Below are 15,946 nucleotides of genomic sequence, written 5' to 3' on the forward strand. Positions count from 1 at the left end.
GGTACTCAGAGAGGCCAGAAGAAGGCATTGAGTCACCTGGAACTGGAGTTACAGATGGTTGTCAGTTGCCTCATGGGTTCTGGGAACTGAACTCATATCCTCTATAAGAGAAATGCTGAACCGTCTCTCCAGACCCTTCCTCTCATTTCTTACGAGCCTCTGGGTTGTAACCTCCCAGGACAGGTTGCTTGGCAGTCAGCTCCCCAGTTACTAGCCTCCCCTGGGAAGGGAAGGGAGACACAGCTCCTACCTTGCTGGAGTTACGACCCCAGACCTGTCAGCTCCTTCTGGTGTAACTGAAGAAACATGCAGACTCTGTCCAGCCTCAAGGGAGGGAAGGTAGAGGTTTGGGTAATTGAGATACACAACCCTTGGTGGTGGAAAGAGCCTGCTAGCACCCTCTTGCGGCCGATGTCTGTAAACATATTTTCTGCATCTGCTCAGCCAGTTTGTGAGCTGTTTCTCTTCACAGATGTGTTCATGTTCATTAGGGAAAAAAATGGTGTGGACTTAATTGTCTAACCATCCTCAGGAGGATGCAGGTACCAGGATCAGACAGCCAGGAGCTTTGCTTACTGTGCCTTGATCTGTGTTAAACTGGGTTCTGAGCTGTAGGGTTGGAGGTGTCCTTCACCATGGGTCATCATAGGCCAGCTTGCAGACAGCCTGAGGCGGAGGCTGAGACGTGGCCATGCCTCTTTTCTGACCGTCTATGTTGAGCGTATCCTCTCCCCAGTTTTTCTGTCACCAAAGAAGAAAGAGTTGTCTTGGTGATGTTCCAGGACCCTCTTCATGATGAAGTGGGCAAACTTGGGGCTCAGGAGAGCCAGGTGTCTAGGTCTGTTCCAAGTTTACATTTCTGGTAGCCAGTATGGCTGATATGTAAGTTCTATGCTCTACACCCGAGGCAGCCAGGCAGGAGGACCTTCTGCAAGGGGGAAAGTGAGCTTTCTTGGTCTAGGCAGACCTTCGGCTAATTGCCTGTGACCCTCCCACAGGAGGAAGACAATCTGCTGCACTCAGTTGGCTGATTCAAACTCCAAACCATCCCACATGCCCTCACGTGCATGCCAGGGATAATGGCCACCAAACTCCTGGGCGCCTGAAGGCTCACTTAACTTGATAAAAGAATGCCACCTGTCAGTTCTGGAGAGCAGATGCTACATATCAAGGTGTCAGTGGGTGGTTCCTTCTGAGGCTTGTCTGTCCCGGGCCTGACTCCAGACAGCCATTGTTTGCTTCCTCTCCCCAGTTGCCTTGGGTTGTAGAGCCATCTCTGTCTCCACACTTCCCTTTTATGGCATTCTCAGGCCCTCACTCGGGAGGGCGTTATTGTCACCAGACAAGGCATTGCTTTTCATTCTGCCTGGTACAGGATGGGAGAGGTAAGATTGGACATGGGGACAATCTATGGGCTGTTTGGTAAGGATTGGGGGAACCTATATAGATCAGGATATCTTAGGAAAAAAGCCAAGGGAAGGAGGGGGGGATCAGGCATATCCAAGGAACACCCACAGGAAGGGGGCAGGATCAAATTAGCTTTCTAGAAAGATCTTCCTGTGGCAAGTTGGAGGTTGTATTGAAACGGAGGCCAGCTTGGAAAGTCCTGCAGTAGTTTAGGCAAGAAACAGAGTTGGAGAAGAGGAGGGGCCTTGTGAAAGAGACCAGTGCCGTGGGTGCAGCTAAGATGGTAGAGACGCTAGGAAAGAACTATTGTGGTTGTGGATACCATACCCTGAAAAATTCCAGCCCCCCTACCCTTAACCTCCTTGCATCAACCTTAGTTACGTGCAGTGCTTGCCAGTTCCCAGTAGATGGCAGGAGAGAGATTGAAGAAGGCACCTTGGTCTAACTTGCACAGTTCCCATACCGGCTGGGTCAGAATCCGCTCAGTTGGCCCATGGATTTTAGTTTTGAAGGGCAGGGCTTGAAGACATCCAGCTTTGACTCTAGACGGCACCAAGGGGCTGATCCCAAACTGGTCGTGACAGCTAACTGATGCTGGGACCCTGTGCCTTTCTCTCCAGCCAATCATCGTGGGACTGGGGTTAGGGGTTCCTGGTTAAGGTAGAATGAGGGCAGTGTCCTCTGGGCTGGTCACTCTAACTATTTGGAGGGATTTTAGTTCTTGGTGCTTTAGACAGACACATACTGTCAAGGCTTCCTGGGGTTCTGTCTTGAAGACGAAGCTGAGTCTAACCTCTCAACAGGAGCACAGGCTTCCTGCTTCTCTGTCATGTGTCTCTCTGAGTCAACCTCATATCCCGTTACGTAGCAGAGGCTGGCCTTGAACTCCTGAGCCTCCAGGTGTTCATCACAGCTGCTAGTCCTGTACTCTAATGGAAGGCCTGAGCCTGAAGAGTCTGGCCCAGTTACCCACGTGCTGACTGCCCCTGCCTGCCTCTTCATCAACCCTCTGCTCTTTCCGAAGTGGCTCAGCCATGCGCACATTTTGTGTCTCTCCCTGGCTTCCAGTTCATTTCTTCAACCTGTGCCCTAGTGGAGAAGCCAAGATCAGCTTGCTTTCCAGGCAGGGGAGGGCAGTCCCTTGCTTGCACCTGCAAGGTCCTATGCGTGCAGCTAGAGCTGGGGTGGCGTTTCACCGCTGCTGTAACAGGGCACCAACACTCTCTTGGTTTTACTAATGAGCTGTCTTGAGTTCAGAAGTCTGCAAGGGGTTTTGTGGGCAGCTGCCGAAGGCTGGGCAGCACCTCGTTCCCTCGGAGGCTCATAGGGAAACTTCCTGACTTCTATAGGTCACCCAAATCCCTTGGCTCAAGGTCACCTCCAACCTTTGTTTTCGTTATCACCCATCTTTCTCTTCTCTCCGTGTCCCTCTCTTGGAGGGACACTTAGCACGACTCTGGTCTATCTGGGAAATAGAGGGACAAATCCTCCATCTTAAGATTCCTGACTTAGTGGCAACAGCAAGTCTCTTTACCTCATGCTGCGGTGCACACATGTTGTCTGGGAAACATCTCTCCCCTCCTTCCTGGGGTGTCAATGGCCCCGGCTGTTGTTAGTCTCAGGGTGCTCACCTGTTTCCTGTGACCTCTTGCATCCCGCCCTCACCACTCTAGCATATCTTCTTTCTGATTTTTAGTTTTTAATTTTTTGAGTTAGCATGGGTTTCCTTATGCCACATTCACACATGTGTCCCACGCCCCCCATTCTCTTCCTTCCTCTAGACAGTGCCCTGTTCTTTCACGCCCCATGTGTTCTAGTACCTTTTCTTACGATCTCTTTCTTCCCTCTCATGGCTCCCTTTCTACTTTCATGTCAATCGTATACATGCACATTTAAATTCAAGTTCTGCGTGTGAGGGAGAGTGTGTGCTGTTCTGTCTTTCTAAGTCAGTCTTATTTTGCTTAATATAACAATTTATGGATTCATCTATTTTCCTGAAAATGTCATGATCTAATAAGATCTATCTATCTATCTATCTATCTATCTATCTATCTATCTATCTATCTATCTATCTATCTATCTAATCTGTCTATCTATCTATCGATCATCATCTGTGTGTCTATCTATCTTATGCACTGTCTTTATTCATATCTTGATGAACGTATAGGCTGGCTCCGTTTTCTAGTTATTATGAACAGTGCAGCAATAACTATGGATAGGCAAGCATCTCTGTAATGTGTTGACTTAGAGTCCTTTGGAATATGGCCAGGAGTGGCATAGCTGAGTCTTACGAAAGTTCTCTTTCTAGATTGTTTTTATGGACCTTGATGCTGATTTCTGTAGTGTGGGCAAAGGCTTAACTCCCACCAACAGTGAGTAAGGGCTCCCCTTTCTCCACATCTTTTCCTGCTTTGGTTGTCATTGTTTTCTTGTTGAGAGTCATCCTGTCTGGGGCAAGGAGGATTCTCAAGGCAGTTTTAGTTATTATTTTCCTAATGGCCGAGGACGCGAAACACATTTTCAGTAGTTATGGGTCTGTCAGGTCTCCTTTTTGGAGAAGATATATCCTTTTCGTCAGCTTGTTTGCTAATGGGATGATCCTGAGATTAACTTTTCGCTGAGCCCTGTCCCCGACATTCCTCAAGTTGCCCGCAGAGGGCACTGTTGCTTGTTGGAGTTTTGGACCTCCAAGAAGCCTAGATTATTCCTGCTCAGTTGATTTAATCTTTTAAGCATTTTTTTTTACAACGTATCTCCCACTTTATGGTTAGAGAATTTGAGGGTAACATGTCCAGAGCTAGGGTTTACAGCAGATAGGTTCTCTGGCTCCAGACCTGGCTGCCATTCCTGGTGTTCCCGCCTCTCACAGCTAGACCTGTGGGATTTCCCCTCTGTGTGGTGACTTAAAAAACAAACAAAACAAAACAAACAAAACGACAAAACTCTAAGTGACAGTTCCTCTTTTGTTTCCCTGGCTGTCCCTTTCCTCTGGCACAGGGTCACTGTTGAAGTCTGTGTTACATTGACTGCTGAGAATGACAGTCAGGGGTCCCCTCAGAGACCCTCTCAGAGATTTGTGTCCTGCCTCCACATCTGGGGCCAGGATAGGATGGAGGCTAAGACCAAGGGACAGTCAAACAAAGCAGGGTTCCTAACCAGGTCTGGACATTTCCTAGCTGCATGGCTGTTCACATATACAACCACACACACACACACACACAATACATACACACACACACATAGAAACACACATACACAACCACACACACATACACAACCACACACACATACACAGTTTGAAGTCTAGATTTTGCAGATGAAAGGACATGACAGTTGATGTTTGTCTGACTTCTTTTGCTTAAATAATGACCTCTAGTTCCATCCATTTTCTTGAAAATGTCATGATTTCATTTTTCTTAGCAGCTGAATAAAATTCCACCGTGCACACAGGCCGCCTTATCTCTACCCAGTCATCTGCCGGGGCACATTTGGGTGGGTTCCATGTTTTGAATGAGCAGCACGGAACACGAATGGTGTGTTCTGTCGTATGTGTTTACCCAGTGGCATAGCTGGGCCATACTGTAGTTCTATTTTTTTTTCTTTTTTAAAAACATGTATTCATTTAAGGTGGGAGAGGGGATTTGCCACAGCACATGGGGAGGTCAGGACAACTTGCAGGAGTTGCTTCCCTCCTTCCAAAAGACAATGGTTACCTGCTGCAGAGCAGTTGGCAATGCCTTAACCGTTATGCATATTACTAGGCCAAGGGCGTCTTCCATCCTTGTCAAGGGGCCTGCTGATCTTCTCTCCTTTCAAACAACACACATTTTTTAGTCCCCCTGAAACTTCCATATTGACTTCCATAATGGTTACACAAATTTACATTACAATCAGCTGTGTGATTTTACATAATTTGTTTAGCGTCTCTGAGCTTCTGTTTCTTCATCTGTAGATTGGGGGTCCATAATCTTTGAGATCTCACTGAGGTACCTTGATAGGCCAACCGTTGTGGTACACAGCATCTGCTTCTGTTAAAGTGACTTTTATGCACAATACCTGGGCTCACCTGTGAGCTCACCCCGCCACCCCTAGCATCCCTAGTCTTCTGTCTTCTCAGGTTCTCTAGACTCAGGTGGGAGTGAATATTGCAGCTTCCCTGCTCTGCCAGCTCCAGAGAGAGGGGTATCTGGCATCATGCCCTCGGAAGCTGCTGCCGACTGTCACATGGTGGCCTCGGAAGGCGCTGCCGCCTCCTCTGCCAGTGTGCAGCTTTTCATTATTGTCCCTTTTCTGGGATGAATATTCCCAGGGGCCGCCTCAGAGTCTTCAGCTCTTGCGCAGCTTCTTTTAAGGATTTGCTTTGGGGAATTTAAAGCGTGCCAAGCGACATGGACTCCTAGCTTGGTATTCATCCCGTTAGTAACTTCACATCTGTCTCCGAGGAAAGCCACTGTTTCGGGAGAGCTTCTGGGAAGTCCTAGCTCTGGCTGACCCTTCCTGACTTCACACGAGCTCCCTGGCTGCTGGGATGTGCAAATGGCCCAAGTTCAGAGGGAAGATCATGAAAGACATCTTTTTGCCCTGCAGCAGTAGGAGGCTGGGTGGAGGAGGGTGGTGGCAGCTGCGGGGGCTTCCCCTCATATCCATTGAAGCTGCAGCGGTCCCTACAGTTGCTTCTTCCATCCCACCCAGCCTTGCCCTCAGTGGGAAACTGAGCCTGACTATGGGGTAGACGGTACAGGAAGGTAGGGAATCCTTAGTCTATGTTACAAAGACGTTTTCCTCCCTTGGTGAGAGCCTCCATTATCAAGGTCGAGTAAGTGAACTTGGTTATTCTGGGAGAGTTAAAAGCAAATTGAGAACCTAGAACTCTGAAGGAGAGAAACCCACGGCAAGCCGAGTAGATGGCTGTTCACAAGGCTGTTCCCCTGACCTCTGGCATCTGCCCTATGCTTCCACCCTCATGGCCTTCATCCCAGCTGATGGAACAGGGTGGAGGCTTCCAGACCACTTCCAGCCTTGGCCCAGAGAACCCTTGTGCTTCTCGAGACTTCCTCTCTGCTCACAGAAGAGGAGCCAGTGGCTGAGAGGCTCCTGTGGAGATGGGGTTCCTGGTGCACAGGGAACCAGGACTGAAAGGTGATTCATGCAGTCACATGATTAGGTGTAAGCCAGTGATGCCTTTGTCCCAGCAATTCCAGATCTCCTTCAAGTCTTTTATTTGAGGACATCCTGGTGTTTTCAGCCTGTTTTCTTAGTTAGAATTTTTATTGCTGTGATGAAACACCATGAACAAAGCAATGTAGGAGGAGATGGTTTATTTTACTCACAGTTCCGTATAACAGTTCATCCTCTCAAGCAACAAGGGCGAGAACTCACACAGAGCAGGAACCTGGAGGCAGGAGCTGATGCAGAGGTCATGGAGGGGTGCTGCTTACTGGCTTGCTCTTCATGGCATGCTCAACCTTCTTTCTTCCAGCACCCAGGACCATCAGCCCAGGAATGGCACCATCCACAATGGACTGGACCTTCTCCATCAACCACTAATTAAGAAAATACCCTCCAGGCTTGCCTACAGCTGGATCTTATGGAAGCATTTTCTCAATCGAGGTTCCCCCCCTTAGACGACTCTAGCCTGTGTCAAGTTGACACGAAACTAGCCAGCACGTCTGTGTTTGCTACTATATAAATACCACAGACTGGGTGACTTATGAAGGAGTGGACATTTTTCCTTCTCCATTCTGGAGGCTGGAAGGTCTAAAGTCAGGGTGTTGGCTGTCTGTGAAGATCCTGTCTCCTTTTTGAAAATAGTGGCTTGAGCGTTGTGTCCTCCAGAAGGAACATTGTCCTCATACGGGGACAAAAGGGATGATTCCCTGTCAAGCTCTTCTAGAGGGACATCTGATTCCAGCCTGGAGAGTCCCACTGTCAGGATCGTCTTACCTGTGGGGGGTCCCGCCTCTGAGGGCTATCATATTGCTATTCAGTGTCACTGCCTGGATCCTGAGGGGATGCGTCCAACCACTTCAGGCGCAGTGAGTTTGCACAGATGCAAGGGGGCCCCTCAGAGTCAGACAAACACCTCACAACACCGTGCAGTTGGAATCAGAGTCCTGCAGACTCCACACCCCTCACCACGTCAACTACGCTTCCTCATGTGAATTCACACCAAAATAACTGGGGGCTGAGGGGAAGCGGGAGTCCCCATCATGGAAGGATGTGATGTTCTTAAGTGACTTGGGTTAAAATTAGATGCAGATTTAACTGGTGGAGGGACTGAGTCAGAGGCTGGAATGCCACCATCTCAACACAGTTTATAGCATCCAAATTCACTCGTTGGAACCCAGGGCTGGGAGGCCTTCTCTTTGTTAGCCCTCAGAAGGGAGCAAGATGGATGAAGTTGGAAACCCGGTACTCCTCCAGTGTGAGGACACTCTCCTGGATCCTTCATCAGGGCATCAGGGTCTGTGATGAGATGAGGTTTCTTTTTTTTTTTTTTTGGTTTTTCGAGACAGGGTTTCTCTATGGTTTTGGAGCCTGTCCTGGAACTAGCTCTTGTAGACCAGGCTGGTCTCGAACTCACAGAGATCCGCCTGCCTCTGCCTCCCGAGTGCTGGGATTAAAGGCGTGCGCCACCACCGCCCTGCAAGATGAGGTTTCTTTTCTTTTTTTTTTTTTTAAAGATTTTATTTATTTATTATGTATACAACATTCTGCCTCCATGTATGCCTGCAGGCCAGAAGAGGGCGCCAGATGTATGCCTGCAGGCCAGAAGAGGGCGCCAGATCTCATTACAGATGGCTGTGAGCCACCATGTGGTTGCTGGGAATTGAACTCAGAGCCTCTGGAAGAGCAGCCAGTGCTCTTAACCACTGAGCCATCTCTCCAGCCCAAGATGAGGTTTCTTATGACAAACTCACACCCACTCTGTTAGGAAAACCACAGAGTCAAATGGGCTGGAGACTGAGGCCCTGTGGGGAGGGGCCTTTTCCAGGTCCGTGTGACACCTCTTTGGGGGCCAAAAGTGTGCCCTAATGTTTTAACCTCCCTTTCCACAGTGACCTCTGACTGAATAAAAGATATAAGAAGGGAAGGACATGACTGTTCCTAGGCATAGTGGAAGAGAAAGTTTATTGCAGATAAAAGGGAGAACATAGGCAGAGACAGGGATATCTGGGAGAGCCCAGAGTGGCCATGACCTTGACTGAGCTGGGCTGTGTGGGGAGAAGAGGAGGGGAAGGGAGACGGAAGAGAGGGTAACCAGGTGCAGCAGCCAAGAGGGCTGGTAACCAAAATGTCTGGATTAGTAGGGAAGAGCCTCTGGGAGAAGGGCTGGAGAGATAGGGAGTAGAGGGCAGGTATGGCAGCCCTCCTGTGACAGGTGGGAACTGAGGGATGCTGGGAGAACCTGGCTGCCAGGTCCGCTTTGATATGTTAAATAGGCTCCTCCGGCTATTTGTCCCAGAGTTTGAGACTTTTCAACCTCCTCCCTCATTGTGAGGCTTTCAGAAGAAAAGCTTGGGCCTAGAGGACTTGATGGACTGGTCCTCCTCCCCAGGGTGTAGTGATTTCTCACTAGCAGCACATTTTCCCAAAGGGATCTCAGTGGGGCTCCAGAGACAAGCCGCTATGGGGAGGGCTGAGTTTATGAAAGGATGCCTTGTTAGGTCTTTATTTATTTTTAAAGCACCTGGTCAATGTAGCTCACACTGGCCTCAAATGTGCTATGTAGTCAAATGCAGTGCACGATTGAGCCCAGGGCTTTTTGCATGTTTGGTAAGCTCTGTATCCCCTGAATTATGTATGCAGCTCCTATTTAATGTAATATTTAGAGCCTGCTATGGTCTAGGTGCTGAGGCCTTCGGTGTATCAGGTGAGAAGGAGTAGGACTGTCTCTTGGTCCCAGGGGGGATCTGGTCGCGTGAACAGCCCAACAGGTTCTCACTTGGAGGGGAAGGTGGCTCTATATGAAGCCAAACACATGGAAAAGTTAGTGAGACAGCCAGGTACCTCAGCCATCAAAGGACAAGGCTAAGGCGACTGGAAGCTTGAAGTCAGCCTGGGAGACATGGCAAAACCAAAATCAGAACTCATACAAGAAGCCAGGGAGTGTAAGGGTCATCCGGGTCCTCTGGACAGGGTGTGCGAGTGATCTGTATCAATGTCAGAGTGGTAGATCATTTAGGAGACAAATGCTGATAAGGGGAATTGGAGGCCGTGGGTTTGTGCATACCTGTCCACGGGGAAGGGTAGCTCTTAGGGAAGCCAGATACTTTGAGGGGTAAATTTGCTTGCTGGGGAGGAAAGGGAGGCAGGGGAATGGGGGAAGGACAAAAGGGTGGGGAAGAGCACACCCAAGTGATCTGATCACTAGTCATTGATGAAAGGGACCTACTGACGGCGAAACAGTTGCTCACCTGTGAGCTTCTGGGTGATTCTCTTATTCCGACCTCCATCGTACCATGTGAGCAGGGAGGTTACAGTGTGTGCTTCCATGCTCACCTTTTCTGTGGGTTCGGAGTAGTCAGGCAGGGGTGGCCAGGGCTTTAACCCACTGAGCTGCCTGGCCTGCCCTGGGCTGACTTTCTGAGATGCTCCTCTCCTCGTGCAGTGGTTAGTCCCTTCGTCGTCATTCCCTCCGTACTGGAAGTGCCTCTAGTATCTGCTGCTGGAAACCCTCTCCTCTCTTAGTATCTGGCTTGGTCAGTTCTTTCTTGGGGGTTCAGACCCCATAATTCAGGAATAGTGAAACTCACTATGGTGGTTTGGATGAAAATGGCCCCCTTAGGCTCACAGGGAGGGACACTATTAGGAGGTGTGGCCTTGTTAGAGAGCTGTGGTTTTGTTGGAGGAAGTGTGTCACTGGGGGTAGGGTTTGAGGTTTCAAATGTTTGAGCCAGGCCAGTGTCACTCTCTCTTCCTGCTGCCTGCCGATCCACATATAGCATATCTTGGCTCCTTCTCTGGCACCAAGACTGTCTGTGAGCTACCACACTTCCCACCATCATGACAATGGACTAAAACCTCTGAACTGTAAGCCAGCCCCAATTAAATGTTTTCCTTTATAAGAGTAGCCGAGGTCATGGCATCTCTTTGCAGAAATAGAAGCCCTAACTAAGACACTCTCTAAGGTGAGCACAAATAAGACCCAGCCATTGTTCACATCCTAATACCTGTGAAATGAATACTTGTAAGAAAAAGGGTATTGGGTTGCTAATGAGCTGATTTAAAAATAGGAATATTACCCTGAGTCTTCTGTCTGCACCCTATATGCATGGAGAGTCTTTAAAATGGAAGAGGGAAGGGAGAGATAGTCACAGGGTGGCATGGAAGGACTTGGCTTTGAAGAAGGAGAAGGGGTGTAGCCAGGCTCCAGATGCTGCTCAACCAAGGGTAGAGTGCATTCACTCCAGCACACCCGGCTACCAGCAGGAACCCCGATCTGCCAGTCCAGCCCAGTGGGTCCCATCTTGGACTTCTGACCCCTAGAACTGTAAGATTATAAATATGTTTTGTTTTAAGCCACTGGCTATGGAGAATTGTTACACGAGCCACAGAAGACCAGCTGCTGTGGTACTGCCTGCCCTCCATGTTCTTTCAGGGAACCTCGATAGTGTAAAACCTTAATTTCCATTTGTCTTCAGAGCACTCAGGACGTTTGAAATAGAGAAACAAAACAGCCATTGTGTTTCTCTGGGAATTCTGCTGTGTTGGGTCAGCAGTTCTGCTTAGTAGCAAGAGCCAGCGACCCTGTCTTGGCCCCTCTGAGTTCGTGCTCTCCGGGGCCTTGCAGTCCACCCCAAGGTGAGCAAAATTCCACAGCAGCAATCACAGTCCCCTGTTTAAGTGAAGGTCAGAGCCACAACAGCTTTTTCGCCTTGGGTAGTTTTAGAGTTTGTTTATTAAAACTGTTGGTAGCTTTGGGGGCTGGAGGGATGGCTCAGCAGGAAGAGAATCTAGAGAAGAAGCAAGGGCATCTTCCCATTAAAACCAGGATTGTTCTGTAAGTAAATCCGAATAGAGGGGGAGGAAGCATCTCATTAGAATTATAATGGTGCCCCCAGCCTGTTCCCCCTTTGCACTGTGTTGTTCAAACTGATTTTTTCATACTGCCAACTTAAAAACACATCCATTTGAAAGGTGCACAAAGATCAGCCCTTGATTTTCAGTTTTGGCTTCAGTCTCACTGAAGGGAGCATCCGCTAACAGTGTTTTTTTCTTCCCCCCTCTCAGTTTGCTGCAGCTATGTTGAAAATCCACTCGGGAAGGAATGTAGATTTGTGTTTTGTGTGAAGAAAAACTAAAATGACTAAGTGTAGCACAAACCATTTAGAGAGGTGTGAGGCTGGGAACAGAGGGAAGGAATCTGGTTACCTGATAATCATTGCAGCTTGGCAGATCACAGGTCTGTGTCTCCTGCAATGCACACTTTAGGATGGTTGAACCTGAAGCTACACAGGGCCCCTTGTCTGAATGAGGATCTGAGTCATAACACTATTTTTGTAAGAGGTAGTTATAACATTTGTTTATTAAAACTGTTTCTAGATTTAGGGGCTGGAGGGATGGCCCAGCAGGTAAAGTATTCGCTGTGTAAGTGTGAGGACCTAAGTTCAAGCCTTGGAACCCACTTGTCAGCCATGAGTGACAGCATGTGTCGGTAACCCCAGTGCTGGGCAGGTGGAGACAGGAGGATTGCTGAGGGTTTTTGACCAGCCAGTCTAACTGGATTGTTAAGTTCCAGGTTCAGTGAGAGACCCTTCTTCAAAAAATAAGATGGGAACCAACAGAGGGAAAAACCCATAGTTGACGGCAAATTCGTGTGCACAAATGCGCGCGCGCGCGCGCGTGCGCGCGCGCGCACACACACACACACACACAGCGAGAGAGAGAGAGAGAGAGAGTCAGAGAGTCAAAAGAAGCATTTGTTCTTGAAAATGTGCAGAACTGCAGAAAAAAAAAGCCTGTATTTCTTTCTAAAGTATCCTACCTGGCAATTAGCCTGTAATAAAAGAAAAGGTGTGTTTAAACCCGAAGCAGCTCTATAAACAGATACTCAAACATTAATTCCAATTTAATTGCTTCACTGTGGGCATAGTGGAGATTTCAGGCCATGGAAGAAGCATCATCTCTGTGTGCATTTAGCTGAACAGCATGCCAAGCGTTGCTGTGGCTGCGTGATTGACACACACACCGTCCTATCTCCAATAATATCCTCACCTTCTCCCAGGGTTCCGGCCAACTAACCAAGCCTGTGAGCTGGGATGCATAGGCCATGTAGCCCACAGGGGTAAGGAATCAGAGCTTTCTTACAGGGCAGCATTTTAGTCTACTTCAACTGGTTGACTTGCCTGGCTTGGGTCATTTGTTTTCAAGGGAGACTCCCTCAGCCTCAGTAACTCTCTCTCCTAACTCCTTCCTCCCATCTCAACCCAGGCATTATTCCCAAGATCAGTTTCTGTGCTTTATTTCCCTTCCTCTTGCCCCATCAGGGAATCCGGGGGTGGCATGAGGTGTGTTTCATCTTCCACTGTTTTCTCCAGGCTGTAGGAATCATCCGGCACTCACAGCGACTGTGCGCACTGAGTTGCGGCTCTGAGTGGGTGATGGAAAGGCTCCTTTCCTGCGCATCCCAGGATTTCGTCTCAGCACCAGTGGTCTAGCATCATGTGCTACTCTGTATCTTGCTCTGTGGTTGCTGGCAGCAGCACCTGGCTGCCTGCCCCTGCACTGAATGATGTAGCAGTTTTCTTTTGAGTACAGTAGGTGCCCAGTAAGAAGTTGTGGGGCCACTAATGTCTGGCTGTGTGGGTTAGAGATAGAGTTTGTTTTTCTGGGGCTGGAGACCAGATGCCCCGCGTGGCTTGTTCAATCATTTCCCAGTGAATTCTTTGTTATTTTATCTCAGTGCTGTTTTTCTGAAGGGCTGCTCCTTCCTAGGCTTATGCAGGTGGCTTTGAACCAGGCTGATCAAACTCGGAGCAGCTGTGTGAGGCAGAAGCTCACCACTCAGGGGAGGAAGAAGCTCGAGCCGGGAAAGCAGGTTCCCCTGGAATGAAGAAAACCCAAGAATATTACAGCAGCAACGCCACCCTGCTGTGTGGCACTGAGGTAGAGCTGAGCCCTCACTCAGAACTGCAGCTTCTCTGGGGAGGGACGGAGGGACGGGGCTAGCAGAGCACATTTTGATCAGGACCAGGTGTCCACCGTCTAGGGGTCCCCAGCCTGCCTATTCTTGTGCCACGCCTGCAAGCCAACCATCTCCACGCTTTTCCATCCTTCCCTCCAGGGGCGGAGGGCTGGCAAAGTACCTGGGATATGGGAACGGAAGGGACGGTACTGAGTGTCATATTTGGTTCTGCGCCTTCTAGCACATGACTTTAACCCTAATCTCTCCAAGTTGCAGCCCTGCAAAGCAGGAAGCACAAGATTTGTGCTTGGTGCTGGTGTCTGTGAGAGGGAGAGGTCCTGGATGGAGACTAGCCATGGATTCAGCATGGGGTAATCTCTGCTGCAGGCAATGAATGCTCCAGAGATGGAGGGCTGTAAGGTTTGACTTTTTGTGATGCTTGAGGTCTTGAATGGGGAGAGTGAGGACGAGGCTGGTCAGCCTGAGTTAGTCCCGTCAGTAGCGAAGGGGAGGTTTTGATTTTGTTAAACAGAGTCTGGGATTTCGTGTGTCAGCCTGCTGCCTGGCAATTAAAATCGGGAGAGTTTAATCTGAAGAGAGTTCCAGCTCCGTTGTTTGCCCTTTTAATCTTGTCTGTTGCCATGGGAACAGCAAGTGATTGCAATCACCACTGTTTGTATTGTGAGCCTGCTCCCATCAATGTGGCTTTTGAGAAACAAGAAATAAAAATCTTGACTTCTGCATGCCACTCATTACTATTCAGAACGAACCAGGAAGTTCCATCAAACGCTTGCTTCCCCGCACATGCTCTGAAATTCCCACCAGCCCCATTCCTGACCTGCTTTCATTCCCAGGCTCAGAGCATCACCACGCAGGATGGATGCTGGATGAGCTGGGGACCCAGTGTTGGTGAGGGACTGGCTGCTGAGCGTCCCTCAAGGAGTGATGGATATGCATGGGGTTGCTCTGGCTCCTCCAGCTCACAGTTTTTCATTTTTGCCTTGTTTATTTATTTATTTACTTTGTGTGTTTGTGGGTGCGCACACCCATGTGAGCGCATGGTAGAGTCACCGGGCTGAAGGGGGCGGGGAGGAAGTGGGTCAGAATTGGGGCTGATGGGAATTTCAGGGCATGTGCGGGGAAGCAAGCATTTGATGGAGTTCCCTGGTTTGTTCTGAATAGTAATGAGGGGCGTGCAGGAGTCAAGATTTCTACTTCTTGGTTTTTAAAAGCTACAGGTGCACGTTTGCCACAGCACATGTGTGGAGGCTGGAGGATAACCTCTGGTCTAGGTCTTTGCTTTCTATCTTGTTTGCGACAAGGTTTCTCTTTTGCTCTTCCCTGCTGCTTGTTCCAGGCTAGCTGGTCCTCCAGCTTCTGAAGATACAACTGTCTCCACGACCATCTCATTGTAGGAGTGCTGGGATTACTGATGTGACCCACCACTCCTGGAGTTGATGTGGATTCTGGAGATTCAAACCCAGGTCTTCACACTTGTGCTTTGCCCATGGAGTCATCTCCCCAGCTGCTCATGGAAGTTTGTATTAGCTGCTCATCATCTCATTTGTGATCTCTTCCTGAAGATAAGGAAGAGAGATGCTGTCCAGGGCCAGTGCCCTTGAGAAATGGTGGGTTGGGATCAGTAGTCCCTAGACTGTAGTTCTGAGAAATGTGTGTGTGTGTCTGTGTGTGTGTGTGTATATATGTTTTGGGGGGGGTGCTTTTGGCTACCTGAAAAGTTAAAGAAGTGGCCTGCCCATCATTTGCCTCCTGCTGGCCTTGAAATCTAGAGGCTCCATGGCCTAGAGGGAGATCACCTCAGCCTCCCTTCAGCGAACCCCAAATACCTCTGCCTCCTCTTTCAGCTTACAGAATGGTTTATGGTGAGAATGTGAAAATGTTGGCCTAATGCCCAGACCTAATTGATTAAAGCATTTTTCTTCGAGTGGAGAGAGACTCCAGTGAGCATTGATCCCACTCTGGTGTGTAACAGCTGAGAATAAACTGTTGGGTGAGGAAGGGACTTGCCAGAGGTCAGGGAATAAGAGAGCATTGCCTGGCTCCTGCAGCTTGTTTTGTGTAAATCCGACCTCATTGCAAGACATGCCTCGGGCTGCTTCATTTCATAAACCTTGAAAAATTGAAGCTACTTTTTTATTTGCAATACATACATACCTCCTATCATGTTTCTTTAGAGAAGATACAAGCTGGCTCAACGTGCATTAAATATCAGTAAATGCATACTGAACGGCTACAATGTCCTCAAGTTAGAACCACAGGCTGGGAGAAAGCCGAACTCTTGCTGATTTCAAAATGAGCTCCCATCTCTAGGTCTGGTTCAAGCATCTTCTGGTTGTGTGGTCTTGAGGGGTCACTTCACTTCTCAGGTCTGCAGTCTGGTTCCTCAGTATG

The 15,946-nt window shown here is 48.9% G+C and overlaps 1 non-coding gene across 1 annotated transcript; it reads right to left on the reverse strand.

The window, feature by feature from the left end:
• Positions 1-5,104: 5,104 nt before the first annotated feature.
• LOC142832072 (U6atac minor spliceosomal RNA) lies at positions 5,105-5,230 on the reverse strand. The gene has a single exon (XR_012907163.1). It is a non-coding gene; the product is annotated as a U6atac minor spliceosomal RNA (small nuclear RNA).
• Positions 5,231-15,946: the final 10,716 nt, after the last annotated feature.

This window comes from Microtus pennsylvanicus, chromosome 11 (genome assembly GCF_037038515.1).
Source record: "Microtus pennsylvanicus isolate mMicPen1 chromosome 11, mMicPen1.hap1, whole genome shotgun sequence".
In the NCBI taxonomy this organism is placed as follows: domain Eukaryota; kingdom Metazoa; phylum Chordata; class Mammalia; order Rodentia; family Cricetidae; genus Microtus; species Microtus pennsylvanicus.